The following is a 12,955-nucleotide window of genomic DNA, read 5'->3' on the forward strand; positions in this document are numbered from 1 at the left end:
GCATGGTTTGGTCCCACAAAAATGACCGTGAATAATCGGGAAGGCGTTTAATTGGTGGGTACACAACAGAAAGTTCCACTGGATATTTAAATATATTGTAAGAAGAAAAAAAATACAACATGAATGCAACATTTCATTGACATCTACTTAAAATACATTGCCAAAGCAGCTAATGTGATGGTGCAAACAATTCACAATGAAGTATTTGCAGTTTGGAAATTGTGTGTTTTCTGGGCTTTTTTTTTATTAAAAAAAAGCTTTGTGCAGCTTTTATAACCATTGTCAAATTATAAACACAATCTCGTCCTGCATATGAAACTGACAAATATTTGACTTCTATTGACAATGGAAATTTGAAATTGGACTTGTGTCTTCAATTTATTCCTGCCGCCCACACCCAGCTCAGGAGCAGCCTCACATACAATGTTGGCATTTTCTCAAACACCACAGATTTTCTATTACTTTAAAAATACTAAATGCCATTCACTTGTGATGCCAACAAAAGTGAGACACTGCAATAAGACCAGTGAAGGACTTGAGAGGTCACCATTGTTGGGCTTGAGTCAGTGATCAAAATTGTTCAAAATGAGGATTGCCAAGTTTCGGGGTGGACAGAAAGAGGCGGAATCAATTATAAACCAAATTCACTTCTGGAAAACAGGAGAGTTTGTTTCCCAAGGCACATACATTTTTTAAAAGGTTGTAAGCTAGCCTATTTCTGATTAGTCTGAACAAGCTTTTTGTACTGTATTGCGCCTTTCCACATGTTTCAGTCCATGAAGCAGGTTCCTTTCCTGTTTGTTCATTTCCCAGATTAAATGGGAACAAAACCAGCAACCAAAGTGATAAAGGACTTCAATTCAGGAAAGCATTTCAATCACAGGCAGCCAATTCTCACACATTGTCTGAATGCAACTCGTCCAAAGTAGGAAGTCTCCAATAATGCAAATCATCTCACTTCAAAAAAAGAACAATTTGCACAAAAAGTTGATCCAAATCAACCAGCTGTCTGGGCGCCAGGGTGGGTGGAAGGAGAAAAGGGGAGAAACCAAAGCTTTCATTCAACCAATTAAATCATCAGAGAAGATTTCAAACGCTCAACTTTCTTCTTTGGTTGAGAGAGTGCGATTTCCACAATTCCCAGCAACACTTATGAAAGTCCCAAAAACTTGCATCATAATATTTCAGCTCATCTTCCTGCAATCAAATAACCAACTGAAAGATGGGATCCTGACTCTTCAGTCAAACATGACACTACGATAAATCACACACACATGCTTTGGACTGAGTGATCAGCGACTATCAGTTACTTTGAATATTGCTGAAACAAATTAGAACATAAGAAATAGGAGGAGTCGGCCATTCGGCCCTTCGAGCCTGCTCCGCTATTCAATGAGATCATGGCTGATCTTCTGCCTCAATTCCATTCACCGGCCCTGTCGCCGTATCCCTTGATGCCCTTACTAGTCAGAAATCTATCGACTTCTGTTTTGAATATACCCAATGACTGAGCCTCCACAGCCCTCTGGGGTAGAGAATTCCAAAGATTCACCACCCTCCGTGTGAAGAAATGTCTTCTCATCTCAGTCCTGAATGGCCTACCCTTTATCCTGAGGCTGTGGCCCCTGGTTCTAGACTCCCTGGCCAAGGGAAACATTCTCCCAGCATCCACCCTATCAAGCCCTGTAATAATTTTGAATGCTTCAATGAGATCTCCTCTCATTCTTCTGAATTCAAGAGAATACAGGCCTAGTTTACTCAATCTCTTCTCATACGACAGTCCCGCCATCCCAGGACTCAATCTCGTGAACCTTCGTTGCACTCCCTCTATGGCAAGTATATCCTTCCTTGGGTAAGGAGACCAAAATTGTACACAGTACTCCAGGTGTGGTCTCACCAGGGCCCTATATAATTGGAGTAAGACTTCCTTACTCCTGTACTCAAATTAGATCTACTTTAACATGTAATGTATATGCCTACAAAAAATATTCATTTTCCATACTGCAATTACACCAATTCAGTGCAATTCATCACCATCACCAAAAGCTTTGCTCGCGATCCTGTGAATTAATGAACAACTGAAGATACAACAGTTCAAGGCAATGAGCGGCAATGTCAATACTGGAGAGCAGTAAGGCACCCGCTGTATTGCAGCAATCAACTTAATATTAAGAATCAATAATGCAGTTACGTTTCTGAGGAGTAAAGTGATGACAGGAAATACACAATGACTGTGTTCTTGGGACATATCAGATGAGAGATGCACGGCTCCACTACATACGTCACTGCAGAGACAGCGGGTGTCAATTGAAACAGAAACAGGATTTCCTGTAACAAATGGGGAAAAAAAGGGAAATCTCATTTCTCCTCTCCACCCACATAATGGTTTGGGATTTTACAATTAAAAGTAAAATTATCAAACATATATGCCTGCAGAATGGACGTACAAAATACACAAACTCAAAGTGGGCAGCATTTAAAACACAGAAAAGCAAATTTGAATTGTGCAAAATAACACATTGGCCCAGTTTTTATGGGGCCGATGACCCTTTGCAGACGTCCTCTTAAGCCTTGCAAAAGGCCCTGCAAATTCCCCACATGCATGAAAACCTGGAACTTACGATCGGTCAAGGTTCACCTTGACAAAGCACACGAACCGACCCAAAGACCACTTTTCGCTGGCACAGCGTTGGGCTATTTGCCCGACTACTGCCCAGCAAGTGCCCACGAAACCCTCACGCCTGGTAAAAGCAGAAGGGTTCATCTAAAATTAATTTAAAAATCATCCACAAACATTTTAAATTAGTTTATGTAAATTTTGGTCCGGATTAAAATGTTTAAAATTAGTTTTCAAAAAATTGAATTTTTATTGTAAATGCTTCATTGAAGGGACTTTAATTTAAATTTGAAAATGGGAACAATTATTTTTATTCAAGTTGCATAAATTATTTAATTTTGTGGGGATTCCTCATATGCTTACGGGGATTCCGTTCATAAATGGGATCTCATTAGCATATTAGGAATCCTCCTTTCTGATAGGAGGACCTGGCCCGCGTGATCCCAGGGACGCTTCCGAACCGCCTGCGTACCTGGGATCCGCGGGCCTTTACACAGGCGTACGGCAGCAGGCTCAGGACCTGAAGCCCAGGAGCCAGGTTCGGATTTTTTTCCCCCCGGGTCGGAGGCGAGCGCAAATTCCGACCCATTGAGATGTCACTGTTAACAATCTAGACAATCGAGTGCGTGGCACTCTGTTCAATCCTAATATAACTGAGCTAAAGTAGATAATGATTACTTTGACGGCCAGTCTTCTCACACGGACTATTCTCTCAAACAGCTGAATCATCTTCCAAAGTATTCAATATTTTTGTATTACGGTAATCTACTGCACAGCACTGCACTGATTCTAGTATTTAGTGCAATTTGTCAGTCTGACACTACAGTTCAGATGCACGCTCAGACATGCACTTATAGTCATTTAGTATAATACCAGATACAAATTGCTGCATTTAAACAATCAGCACCAACTACTTTGAACATTAACTACTGCATCCAAACAAACACCAATGTAAATCACAAGATAAATACAGAGGAGGGATCCATTCTGCCCATCTTAACCTCCACCAAAGCAAACGTTACAGTCCCTCCCCCATTGTGTCCCCTAACTATGTCGAAGGAACATAAGGTTTTTACCTCTGCTACTCGATCCAGAATACAACTAAGGTTTTGTCACTTTCGCACGAAGAAGTTAGTCCCAATATTTGTCCTAAATTGTCCTTACACCATTTTTAGCTTATACCCCTTTATTGTCATATACTTTGGCTTAACTTGAATTAATTTTCCTGATTTACCTCAGCTATACCGTTTAATATCCTCTGCACTACAATAAGGTCCCCTCAAAGCTAAACGACCCCACTTTATTCACTCTTCGCACCAATTCAATTCTTGGCATCGGGGATCAGCCTTATGGCCTTTCTCCGCACCATCTCCATGACTTGAATGTTTCCTTGCTGACATGCTAAAACCACAACTGAACATAGCATTCAATGTGCAATATTCTGACCAGGGCACTACATCAATTTTAAGCATGACAGCCTCGGATTTATAATCTACTGACCCAACAATATAATTCAGCATTTCACTTTGTTGCTGCTGCTCCACAGTGATGACGTCAAGTGTTAAATCTGTATCACTCCCAGTAGATGCAGCACTTAACATGTCACATCACTGTGGAACAGCAATGAACAAAGTGAACGGCATGCTGAATTATATTGCTAGACCAGTGGAGTACACATCACACACACAATGCCATCCAAATATTACTGAAACAATCAACAGTCTCAATACTATATTACAACATATGGCACAGTTTCAGGCTGAAGTAGCAGGACAAAGTGCAGTGAGCTTTTTGCTTACACAAATCACACAGGACTGACCCTGCCGGATGTTCCCAAAGTAAGCCTACCTTTCACATTCAAGGCAAGCTCCCAACATGGATCAATTCAATTCAATTCAATTTTATTTGTCATATATGCAGCAAATGTGTGTACTGCACGATGAAATGTTGATTTTTACGAGTCCTCCCAACATTGGAATAAATATGGCATAACAATGATAAAAATAATAGAAATACAGTAATAAATAAAAGTCATAAATAATAATAAATTATTCGTTCATGAGTTATGGCCTGGGGGTAGAAGCTGTTTCAAAACCTGCTGGTACGTAACCTGATGGTGTTAGGACCTTGTCGAGGAACAGCGTGGGAGAAATTGGCACAGGCTGCACACAATAGAGGGATGGGGCAACATAAAAGGTAAAAGGCCATATGTAGGGGCAAATTCTTATTCAGTCTTTCCTGGTTTTTCCTGCTGGTTTCTGCGGCTTAATCTAAAGCAATACCACTTGCAGGCGGCAGCACCAGAACTAGGGGCCAGAAATATAAGATAGTCACTAATAAATCCAATAGGGAATTCAGGATAAACTTCTTCACCCAAAGAGTGGTGAGAATGTGGAACTAGTTACCACAAGCAGTAGTTGAGGTGAATAGTATAGATGTATTTAAGGGGAACCTAGATAAACACATGAGGGAGAAAGGAGTAGAAGGATATAATAATAATTCAACTTAATTGTCATTGCACAAGTACATGAACAACGAAATGTGATCTTGCAAGCTCCCATGACTGGGAGAAGCAAAGCCGCTGCTTCGGTGCGCGCCGCCATTCCATTTCCACCATTCCTCCTGTCCGACAATCTTCAGCCCAACGCCCGGGCCTGCTCACCAGCCGCTCCTCCAGGGCTCCTTCCGTGACCTTCTCACCAACCGCCCCTCCTCGGGGCTCCTTCCGTGACCTTCTGCACCTGGTCTTCCCTGATGGTCACCCCTCCAGGTACTTAACCAGGCCTGGCCCTGCTTAGCTTCCAAGCCTTGCCAGTGACCCTGTCCCTAGTCCCAGGAACAAGGGTGAGATGAAGAAGGGTGGGTTGAGGCTCGTGTGGAGCTTAAATACCGGCATTGTTCTGTTGGGCCGAATGGCCTGTCCCTGTGCTGTAAATACTTAGTAAAATTCAGGACTTCACATAGCAAAAAGAAAACAACTCCCTGGTCCAGCCTAAGCTCACGCCCACAGGAATCACCCTTTAATTCTCCTCTTGGGCTCTCTGGGTGCATGAGTAGGCGCTGGCAGGGGTCCAACATTCTAGGTCCCTCCTCTCCCACCAGGCATTTCACTGGGGGTCAACACCCCTGGGCCCCCCCCTCTCTCGCCCCAGCACCCCACTCCTCCGGCACCTCCCTTATTCAGCCGCTCACCTTCCTTTACCCCAGGGTACTCACCCTCCCCATACCCCACGGTCGATCACTCCCCGCCCCCCCCACCCCCTTACCCCTGTCTCGGACCATTCTCTCATTCCATGGTCCTTCCCACTCCCTTACCCTGATCCCAGTCTCTCCCTACCCAGTGGGCTCTGAAAAGCTTTCTATAAAGCTAAAAGAGCATTGCAACAGGCTTCATGTGGCAAGAATGGTGTCTGACAAATGCCAGTAGATGGCAAAACAAATGTGATGGCAGCAAATCAATCTGAAAGCAAGGTGATAAAACAGCACAGAACCCAAACCCTCGATCTGACAGCTGGTAAAGTGAAGGTGCTGCTGCAAGGGTTGGGTACAAGGAAAGTTGCCTTGTTTGGCTCTCCGGGGCATCCTCCCCGGAGGAAGTAGGTGGCAGCCAAGGCTGTGTACACTACTCCAGAACCTGGGAACAATTACAGAAAATGGCAGAGCTCAAGGCAAAAACGACACAATAGTACCAGATAACCACGTGCTGTACATTTACTGCTGGCCTCTGCAAAGCCCCCACACAACCTTACAGCTCTTCAGTTGTTTTCTATGCATGCTCATACGGTAGCTTGGCATCTCATTGAAACTTACAAAATTCTAACAGGACTAGACAGACTAGATGCAGGAAGGATGTTCCCGATGGTCGGGGAGTCCAGAACCAGGGGTCACAGTCCAAGGATAAGGGGTAAGCCATTTAGGACAGAAATGAGGAGGAATTTCTTCACCCAGAGAGTGGTGAACCTGGGGAATTCTCTACCACACAAGGCAGTAGAGGCCAATTCATTAAATATATTCAAGAAGGAGTTGGATATATTTCTTAAGGTTAAATGGATCAAGGGATATGGGGAGAAGGCAGGGACCGGGTACTGAATTTGGATGATCAGCCATGATCACATTGAATGGCGGAGCAGGCTCGAGGGGCCGAATGGCCTACTCTGCTCCTATCTTCTATGTTTCTATGCATTCAAGCTGCAGCCGAAAGCTTTAATACACTGATATCGTCAAAGGGCTTCAAACACAAAATCATTGCAACGCAACATGAGCCAGCTGCATGCTCACACACAGGATAAACACGCATCGGTCACTGTATGTACTCCTTCAACGTACATGCTAAGACTACTTCTCTGCCATCTTCTTCTGTAGTATAAAAGAACAGACATGAACTGGAGAACAAGCCTCTGACTTCTTTAGAGGAGGACACCCTGGACATTCGTGCATACTAGAACATGGAGGGAGCAGAGAAAGATGAAGCCAAGGCCAATTCCCAAACTTAGAGCTAGTATTATCTTAATCTTACATCTTGCCCCCTTCCTCATTAGGTTCACACAGGCATCAACACCATCATCTCACACATTGCAATGCAAGCTGTTTCAAGAAGTCTTGAAGCAAGCATTCGAACACGTGTTGCTCTCTGCCATTGTGGGAGTGGGACAGTAGACTGTAACCACCGCCAAGGAAGCACCTCCCGTCTCTCTCACCTAAAAGGCCAGCTAGAAGAAAATGAGTGGAGATCTGGCAATATTGGTCTATCCAAACCCCCCCCAAAACCCCCCAATTCTTTCCACGCCGATATCACCAGTCATGTAGAACAGAAACTTAGCACTTCTCTGATAGTACTGTATTGTAAAACCTTTGATACACTCGGACAAAATACTGCGCATAAGCGGTTTAATTGTGTCCACCTGCCTGAGCCAGTCACTGCAGATGTAACTATTTTATTCAGTATAAAAGGTAATAGCATTACATTTGATGAGAAACTAGACAGTAATAATGAACTTGAAATGATTAATTTACTATGTTTTGTCATGTCAATCACTGTCAGGAGAAAAATATGGGCTAAAGTAATCACTGGCATATTGAAATAAAAATGCAGAGGGATGCTTTCTCATTCTTTATTGCCCAGTTAATTATAAAAAAGTACAAGAGCAACAGAGTGCAGTTGGATGCATGAGCATCCCCACAATCATTTACGTGCTTAGTTTCAGATCTCTGTAAAAAGTCTCCGAGAGCAATCCCAACTAGCAGGCTGGAGAGAAAACAAGAGAACACCCCAGGCCACGCTCCGCACCTTCCAATGGGTGTTTTCCGCATCTCCACACCGTGTTTTCAGAGCAGTGCTGGTGGAGAATTAATGGAAGACACCTGCCTGTCTTCGCAAATGATGCACATTTTGGGGAAACACAATGGGGAGGCAATGCCTTAAAAAAGGGGGAGTTTTCATCCACATTTTCTGGGCATTCAACTCGACTAGCCAAAAGATGATCGCGTCTTCCTTTAATGAGTCGTGAACACCTTGCTCAAGATGGACTCGGGATACAGTCTTTTGGGTCTGCCAGCAAAAGTGCATGACATTTGTTCTCTGGATGGATTTTACCAGTACTGTGATCAGATGGATCTTTCAGTTCATGTGACCAGGCTCTGAATAATGGCCCAGTGAGAGGGAAGAATGAATTCTTTCCAGCTGGACCAGAGAAAATTCCTTAATGCATGGAACCTCCTTTCCGAAGCACTCCCAGAAAAGATCCTGAAATAAGCGGTTACATGGCGAACCCATACATAAACCTGAGCAGATACTGCAAAGCTCCCAGGGTTCTGCTAACTTTGTTTTCATGCTTGACACCAGTAAATTCCTTTATTATATGGACCGCGCATCATCTTCAATGAAACCCAAAGAAAAAAATCAATTTTTTTTAAAAGCGTACAGTACAACACTTAATTTCAAATGATGCGGTTCAACCACAAGAGTGCCATCTGTCACTGTCTGCCTTGACACAGCAGCAAAAAACGCCCCAATGAACTCCACCCATGTTGTAGGTCATTGCAAAGATGTCATGCATTTCAAGGTTCAGGCAGCATTGAGAAGTTACCCCATCGCCGTTTATGTCATCTGAACCTCTTGACATGTTAGTGCTTTGCATAAACATCCCACAAATTATTAAGATGTACACTATTTATTTTCGGTAAAACGCCTAGCATCATGCTACCAAAACATTCATTCTTCTGGTCATATTGGTGAGATTTAGATGTGCGGACAGTGTTGGTAGCCATAAAGCAGCAAATATGGGAACAATAAAAGTTAATACTCCAACTTTGAAATTAAAATTGGGAACCTCCAAAGAATATGAAACAGATTACATATTAGGTACTTTTAATAAAAGCTTGGGTGCGCATCAACATTCTGTGGGTTCGAATGATGATGGAAACTGCACATCACCAGAATTCCTCCAGCATATAGCTTTCGTATAGTATATAGAAGCTATGGTATGCCCTAGATGACTCAGTAAACCCCCAACAATATCACAATGTGAATTCATCACAGGAGTCTTCCACATATTATCCACCATGACATAATATAACCACAGCAAACTACTATGCTTGAATATACCGCACTGAAAGTTATCCTCCAGTTAAGTTTGAAAGCAGTGCAATATGAGGGGGGGGGGGGGGGGGGGGGGAGAATAATATAGAAGAATTTGGTATTGCTCATCACCAGCTTTAGCAACGATTCACTTGTAATTATTGACGGTTCCTTGCCAAAACCATGACCCACATGCATGTGTGTGGTTTCATTTGCTTATAATAATCAGCAGGGTTCTGTTGTAATTATCAGATTGGAGGCACGTATTAACCTCTAATCGCAATCTGTTGTTTCAACATAGGGAAAAAATGTCCTAAATTGCAAAATCCTCATTCTGAAACAATAGACTACAGTACCTCTAATCTGTTTATGGCAAAGAAACTGACTTCAGTCCACAAAACATGGAATTTACAAAGACAAGACTGGAATCTAATGCTCAGAATGACTCCCTTATCAGACCTGAAGGCTTATGGAGGGAAAAGAAAATGCTGTAAGAGCACGATCTTTGAGTTCTTATGCTCTGTTTCTTCCCCTCTTCCCCATGCTGTCTCTCACCAAACTCTTGTGGTTGTAGAAACAAGATATAGAGATTTTTTTTTTTTTTTTTTTTAATATAAAAGAGCTCGAAGGAGAAAGAGAAAAGGGGAAAGTGAAAACGAGCAAGAGTTCAGAAAGTTGGAAGTTTATCCTGCTTCTACATTATGACATTTGACTGAATTGCCCACTGCAGTTTGAAGGCATGGCTGATGATTGCAGTGGGTTGGCTACAGTTATATGCCAGTACTGAAATATTGTTAATAGGATCAGAGGAATTTTAAGCCTCAGAGACTTAATGTGCTGTTTAAAATCCATGGGCCTTGGATGTAACGATTTCGTGGTATGATAAACAAATGTTAACCTGCCCAAACTGATTATAACCAAAGTTTACTGTTCCAAGGAAGTACGCCTGGGCACCACGGTGAAAGGCTTACAACTAGGAGGAAAGAATAGGACAAAAGAGAGAAGAAAGTAAAGAGCAAGAAGCTAAGTATTTTTACACCAACGTTGGAAAGATCCAAAACTCCAAAGAATTAAAAACATATGTTTAAGGAAAATGTGATTTAATAGGAATGAGAGACCTGGTTAAACCAAACATATATTATGTTTAAAACTATCAAATTCAAACATACATTGAAAATTAGTTGTACAAGAATGACTAATGAGAGGTACCAGAATTAGTACGAGAGAGAAGTGAGGAGGTAGACTAAGAAGAGAAAGATGACATGCTGTAGGAGCATTATTTGGGAGGCACAAGGCAATTCATTAGGGTTGCTACAGTATGCGAAAGATTATGGTAATGGATCAAAAAACAGGCAAAGAAGAATATGGTTGAATTATATGATATAATGATGAGGTGAAACTTCAGGGGTAGATTCAATCTACCTGCAGAGTTTGAAAAATATCGAGTGCACCAATTTTCAAAGACATTACTGATATTGTGGATTGAGAGAATGGAGCGGACAATGCATACATGGGAGTTACAGAAATCTTTTGATAAATTTGATTTCAACAATTAATAGTCAAGGTAAAGAACCACTGGATACAAAACTGAATTATTAAAAAAAGGTAGCCGAAATGGGAACTTCTTAGGCCAGCAATAGTGGGTTCAAGCCTCTTGCTATTTTTAATATTGAGCATAGGTGAGGGGGGTAAAGGAGGCAAAGTCGCCAAGTTTGCAGATGAGACCAGTGCCATCAGATACCAGTAGGAGGTAGGGCAAATAATGAGGAATACCACAGCCAGTTTCAAAAGATTTAGATCTTTCAGATAAGTAGATGTAATTTAAATGTGAACTTCGCGTAAAATTAATGATTATTGGAGTAAGGAACCGAAAAATAGGAGTATCTGTTCAGTGGAGCAGTGGTATTGTGTATTGATTAGGAAAAAGATACAGGGTGTTGAAGTGGATAAATATATAAAACTATCAGCACAGTGCTTAGCTGAAGTAATCTAAAGAGGCTATGTTGTTTGTCTATAAGCATCCCATCTGGAGTAGAGTATTCTGGTCACCTAACCATCGGCACCGATGCAAGCAACAAAGTTGATTCCATGTATCAGGAGTTTAAGCTGCAAGGAACAGTTAAGGAAATTGGATTTGTTTTCTTTTGAACAAGAGACCTCAAAGTGATCTAACCGAAATTTTCAAGGTTAAGCAGGGAACTGACAAAGTTGATTATTTATTATGGTGAATGGCTCAAATGTCTGCGGCCACCTTAGATGAACGAAAGGAAGTCAGGCAGATTTTTTTTTAAGTTAAAGGTTAATAAGAGCAGTGGAATAAGAGGGATATGGTTGATCTCTCCAAAGTGGATTGGCTTGATGGTCCAAATGGCCATTCCTTAGAAAAATTCTTATGATCAAGCAGTTGAAATGGCATTAATGAACTGCCATTTAAGACATCAACTATCTCACTCCTGCATGTATTATGTGCTTCACTAACATACTGCAGACTGTAAGATGTACCTGAACCACTGGTACAGACAATAGGATCTCAATTCAGTGTTACATTCCAAGGGCAGCATCCAACTGTTCCTACAACACTGGAGTGTCAACCTACATTGTGTGGGGAATGGGGCTTGAATCTACAACCTGCTCACTCAAGAGACGAGACTGTTACCAACTGAGGTAAGCTGAAACATTAAGCATTTGTTATGCACAATCTTAAGACAAACTCTTGCGTTCAGACACAAAGGATAAAAAGATAACCTTCCCATTTCAGCTGCAAACGAATATTGTATATTAAAAGCCCCAATTTCTCGAAATGGTTCTTTTGTTGGTTGATTATAACTATGTGCATGCACTGTGCGCGATTATTAGCGACTGATCCGCAGTAGAGCAATATTGACACTGGGAACCCCAGTCTAAATGCACTTTACTACATAGTAACACGGTGGGTTTACTAAAAAGAGGCAGCTTCCATAAACTCAGCACACAATGCATACACGGACTTTTCCAAGAGAACTGAACTTAGAAGCTCCTGACGAGGAAGTTAAAATAAAATTCAGGAAGTTCAACATGACAAGAGATTGGAACATGTACATTTTACAACACAATCACACTTGTGGAAGTGACGGTGAGGAAGAAGTCTTGCTCCGGGATCTCTGCCTTTCTAATAATCTAGCTGCTCCTTCCAGTGAACACAATTACAAAGTAGCTGGAGCAGCCGCCGCGCTGATGGTGAAAGGCTCGGGCTGACAATCCGGCCCGGTCCGGCCGACGGCGGCGCTCGGACAGTCCGAGGGATCCCCCCCCGTCCTGCGGCGACTGGGATCGGCCCAGTCCCCACTCCCAGCAAAGCGGCTCCGGGGAGCCAGCAGGCCGCAGCTGCCCCCTCGCACTCACCTCATACACATGCCGACGGAAGGCCACTGGGACACGGCGCTCGCTGGCTGCCTCTCGCTCTCTCCCGCCCGTCCTGTTTACACACGGACTCTCCTCCCGCTCCACCGCAGCCTCACACCCACCCCGCCCCCCTCACGTGACAACTCAAAACACGGCCCGGGGGGGCGGGGCCGCCGCCTCGCCCAATCCGCAGGCTCGCCCACAGCGGCGCCGTCTGATTGGTCGGCGGCACTGCCAGTCACACAGTGACCCCCGCGCCCGCGCGTGAGGGAGGGTGACTCCCAATGATGTCATCGCACAGCTGACTCACAACCAAAGCTTGGAGAGGGGGGACAGGAGGAGAGAGAGAGGGACAGGAGAGGGAGAGAGAGAGGGACAGG

The 12,955-nt window shown here is 43.1% G+C and overlaps 1 protein-coding gene across 1 annotated transcript in view; it reads right to left on the reverse strand.

Moving 5' to 3' along the window:
* LOC147107309 (transcription regulator protein BACH1-like) overlaps positions 1-12,684 on the reverse strand; it is a 93,578-nt gene extending 80,894 nt beyond the window's left edge. The window contains exon 1 of the mRNA XM_086006204.1: positions 12,576-12,684. The gene's annotated coding sequence lies outside the window, so the exon portion shown is untranslated. The remainder of the gene's footprint in view (positions 1-12,575) is intronic.
* Between the last annotated feature and the right edge of the window lie 271 nt (positions 12,685-12,955).

The sequence above is a fragment of the Somniosus microcephalus genome, chromosome 14 (assembly GCF_052327205.1).
Source record: "Somniosus microcephalus isolate GS21.2 chromosome 14, FLI_Smic_1.0, whole genome shotgun sequence".
Taxonomy (NCBI): Eukaryota; Metazoa; Chordata; class Chondrichthyes; order Squaliformes; family Somniosidae; genus Somniosus; species Somniosus microcephalus.